Raw genomic sequence first — 5,172 nt, 5'->3', positions numbered from 1 at the left:
GATCAGTAAATACATCTTTTTAAACGCCACAACTTTTATCTGAAACATTTTTTTCTAAAATGCTTAGTTTTCGAGATATTTCACCGGTCCGGGACTTTTTGAACACCCTGTATATATATATATATATATATATATATATATATATATATATATATATAATATCCTATTTAAATATATTTCTATTAAACAAGATAAAAATATAAATGTGTGAATATAATATTCTATTTTGCTGTAGCTTTACAATATCAAGATATAGCGAATTTTTACAGAAACTTTTCGTATTATGATGATGATTAAATTTTGCAGAGATGTGTTATTTCTTTCTTTGTATAAACTTTGCGCGTCAAATGTTTAAATATAATTTAATATTTTTTAAATATACTGCACGTACATAGACAGAACATAACGTATGAACAATGATGTTACATCCATTAACTTTCGCGATTACATGGTGCAAAATGTTTTGATATAACTTTCAATGGCTACGTCATAACTCATAATACAGGGAAAAGTAAAATTACAGTTTACTCGTAGCTCACGGAAAAAAGGAATGCACGTTGGTGAACAGAAATACTTACCTTTGCAAACGGTTCCTATTCCCACCGAGCGAGTTGGCTTGCGAATTTTGTCCACAACTTCAAGCGCTCTCACATACACATCCGAATATAAAAGTGCGCAAGCACACTCTATCAACAAATCTATTTGATTCATCCTTTTGCAGCCGTCAGTTGCATTGAGGTCGCATCTAAACACCATCGAGCTCATAATAATTTGGGTGTACGGTTTACATTCAAAAGTAATTTTCTTAGAAGAAATTGAAAAACGACTTTTCTTGAAAATTTAAAAAATATGCGAAATAACGTACATTATCAAGATGATATTATGTATATTACTAAAAGTAACGCGTAATGTTTTGAACGTACTTGGAGTGTGGCCGTCCTTAGACAAAAGAAAAACAGTCGATAGCCGGATCTGTAGGTTTCTACTGATCACAATCTTTGGTGACTACTTTACTGCGTCCTGATTCCCGGTTTCCTCTCCTGGTTGTTTGAGAAGAGAACGCGTATCAAGATATAAATGATACCTCTACTCCTTTTGGGTTTAATGGCCATCGGTAAATACGGCAATTTGATATTTCGCGAAGGACAGATCAAGCGCTGCCTACAACACATCGAGGAAGATTGGAAGAATGCGATAGATACGGACGTGCAAAACACGATGATTAAATCCGCGAAAACTGGAAGACGCCTAGTCACAATTTGCGGGATATTTATGTATAGCACTGGAGTTTCTTTCCGGACGATCTTACCGTTGTCAAAAGGAAAGCTTGTTACCGCGCAGAATATCACAATCAAACTTTTATCTTGTCCGGGTTATTTTTTCTCTTTCAACACACAAGTCAGTCCTATTTATGAGACGATATTTGTGATGCAGTTTTTCTCCGGTATAATTACATATTCGATTACGACAGGCGTGTGTGGTCTCACAGCTGTTTTCGCGATACATGCTTGTGGTTGGCTGAAAATACTGATGAAACTGATGAGATATCTCTTCGAGGAACAGTGGATTGAGAAACATGAATAGAAAGCTAGCCGAAATAGTCGAATATCAAATAAGAATACGAAGGTGAGTATATGTAGTTCGTAACTTTCATTCAATCGATCTCGTTAACATAATGGTAATTAATTGCATATTGGTAATTATTAACACTATATACTGCACGTGGATTGCAATTTTTCAATCTGCTTTGTCGTTCCTCTGAAAAATGTCGATTTTATATTATCCATAACAACATTTCAGTTTTTTGCAATTAGTGGAGCGCACTATGCAACAAATATATCTCATAAAATTAATGGGGAATATGGTAATACTCTGCATTCTAGGATATTGTATAATAATGGTTTGTTTTTATTCATCAAAACAATATAAGAAAGAGATCGTGTTTCGTATCCCCATATGTGTGATTAAATTGCTTTCAAAGTACGATCCTGTTTATAGAAATGGGAGAATAGTAATGCAATAGCTATGTCTACTTACTTTATAACTATCACCACCATAATGATAATTATGTTCATGTTTTGTTACACTGGTGAACAACTTATCTGCCAGGTAAGTTTATTTGTGTCAAAATGTCAAATTTTAATGGTAAGCGCTACTATTTAATAACAAATATTACATAGTCGATTGCCCGTACATAAATGTAATTGTTTTTTCTATTGCAAATAATACAACAGTAATTCTTGCTTTGAAGAAATGAAATTGAAATATGATGTTTAATAATTATTGAAATAGTCATTACTGAGTTATAAATTTATCAACATATAAACTTTTATTCTATGCGTGTTTGATAATAATAATGATAGGCGGAAAAAGTAGCTAGTACATCGTGCGTGTTCGAATGGTATCGTTTTCCTGACAAAACAATACGCGATATCGTTTTGATAATGATCGTGTCTAATTTGCCCATCAAGCTCACTGTAGAAAAAATTATGAACTTATCCTTCAAAACATTTGCTAACGTAAGATAATATTTTTAAAGTAATCTGCATATATGTTCACTGGATTACAATGTTCTTATACTGCAAGAAAGTATTCAGTACGTTCTAACTATTATGAAATTTGTGAATAATATTTCAGTAAATGTGATTCAAACAGTTCATTACTTGTTTGAATATTTGTGTATGATCTATATACAAAGTGTCCCATCACTATCGCAGTATCTCTTGAGGACGGATTCTTGAGATAAAGAAAAAACTCCTAATGCAAAAATGTTGAGGTTATAATACTTTTTAAGTTATAAACGATTAAATTTGACCAATTATGTCGGCTAAAGTACGCGTGCTCAGGTATGGTACAGCGTACAATGATACAGGTGCATGCACATAAATGAAAATTTGTATAAGATATAAAATTAATTGTAAATCTCTGAAGGAAACGTCAAATATGTGACAGCTCATTGATACTCATAAATGTATTGTGTGATATTTTATTCATAACATTTTGACGAAATTGTTATTATTTGTGATATGTTTATTTAAATGATAGAAAAGCTTATGATAGAAAAATGATAGATTATTATTACATACGTTGTTGTATGTATAGAATCTCCGTATCAATATTTGGAAAAGGGACGAAATATGCATGCAGGTATACCATTGTGTGTTGTACCGTACCTGAGCGCGCGTACTTTAGCCAGTATAATTGGTTAAATTTAATCGTTTATAATTTGAAAAGTATTATAGCCTCGCCATTTTTGCATTCGGATTTTTTAATTCAAATTACCTCAGGAATTCGCCTTTAAAAGATAATGCTATAGTGGTGGGACACCTTGTATATATTTCATTCTTTTCACTCTCGTAATTAATAACTCTTTTATTATGACAAACAAACAAAACAAAATTATGACAAATTTTAGTATATTAAGCGAGTAATTGAGTCATATGTTTTAGGTGGTTAAAACATCTATGACATATTTTAATATGCTTCGAAGCGTTACCGATTGAATATTTCTGCTTTAATGATCGAGGTAACGGTACAAACTATACATATTGCAATAGTAATATCGTATCGTGTTTATTACTAATATAGATATATCAGTTGCAAATATTGGTATAATGTATAAATATAATATAATTGGTATAATGTATAAATATAGATTATGTGCTCCAGATTTAAATACATATCTATTGCGAAAACATATATAGGGGAGACTTGGGATGGTTGGAATATCAGGAGAGTTGGGACAGGAATAATTTCTGGTAACAGATTGGCACCACTGTAACATTCTTGCCATTTGTTGTTTATCATCTCTTGTGTGAAGGTTCAAACCAGGTTTAGCCGGCTTCCATTCCTTCAAACCTGAATAGGTAAGTTTTTTGTTTCTTTTTATTCCAAAAGTTATTAATTAAAAATGTTTTTAAAACTTTATTTTATCAGTATAATAGAGCTTTTCTGGGCCGATAACTTTTTACTCGAAACTTTCATTCCTTATGATGAGACTCCCATGATTTAAACTCAAGCTACCTAATCTCACGTTCCGTTAGGAGCGTGTTTTCAAAATGTAGTCAGCTAAGAGATGGTTGGGATATTTAAACCCCGGGATGGTTGGGACACGGAAGACCTGTCCTATCCACGGAAGACCTATGAAGTTTCGTTCAGATGATTTTGTTCTCGTGAAATTCGCGACAAAATCTTCGTTTGTTACATTGGTAAAATTTAAAAAACTGACAGCGCCGCCGAAAATTTAGATGAAGAATTTACAATTTAATTTTGGAGACGAACTAATCCCGAATCTTTTTTATCTCATTTCCCATCAGTCGACGATATTTCTGTAGTGAATGCAAGCGACATTATTTGCAAATTATGTCCTAAAGATGAAACAAAAGGGACAAAAAGAAAAGGTCAAATTATAACCTTTCCCTATCCACTGTTTTTTGAGAAACTTAACGTTAGGTAAGTAGTCTTTGTTGCCTAAGTATAATTTTAATTAGTATTCTAATCTTTCCACGTTACTACTTTTGAGACTGTATTTTTTGTATGTTTTCTTTTCTTTTTCTTTTTTTTATAAAATTTTAATCACATTTTAACTATTGGTTCCGGTTTTTATTTAGTCTGCTAGAAAATGTTTATTTAGACTTTTCGAAAACAAAGTGCCATGATAAGACTGTAAGAAAAAAAATTATAGTTAAAGTTGTTAATATTTTCAATAATTTACTTTTTTATGTTAAGGAACATTACCATTAACAAAATTACTTAATTAAGCTACGTTGTAATAGAATTTAATTAAAATGTTTAATTGCAATTTCATGTGCTATTTCATACGTGTCCCAACCATCTATGGAGGAAGAAAGGTTGGGACACTTGTTGGTTTTTTTTTTAATTTGCATACTATTTGCTATTTATTATATTTGGTTGAAAAAATCATGTGTACTACTAAAAGGTCAAATTAGAAGATACATAATTAAGATTTTAAAAAAGTAAAAAAACAGCTCGGAAAAAAATTAAAAAAAAGTGTCCTAATCATCTCAAGTTTCCCCTATGTGTAGGATTTTCTATTTTACACTTGAATTTGAAATATGTAATATCGTTATATCAAATGTTTTTATGTGTCTTGTCTTTAGTAATATAAAAGATATGTTTCATAGGTTATTGATATCTTGACAATATAAAATT

The 5,172-nt window shown here is 31.3% G+C and overlaps 1 pseudogene; it reads left to right on the top strand.

The window, feature by feature from the left end:
• Positions 1 to 261: 261 nt before the first annotated feature.
• On the top strand, positions 262 to 4,931 carry LOC116853716 (annotated as a pseudogene).
• Positions 4,932 to 5,172: the final 241 nt, after the last annotated feature.

This window comes from Odontomachus brunneus, unplaced genomic scaffold (assembly GCF_010583005.1).
Source record: "Odontomachus brunneus isolate Ranch 3 - 2012 unplaced genomic scaffold, Obru_v1 Obru_scaffold_491, whole genome shotgun sequence".
Classification (NCBI taxonomy): Eukaryota; Metazoa; Arthropoda; class Insecta; order Hymenoptera; family Formicidae; genus Odontomachus; species Odontomachus brunneus.
The sequence above is the reverse complement of the archived record's forward strand: the minus strand, read 5'-3'. Positions and strand labels throughout refer to the sequence as shown.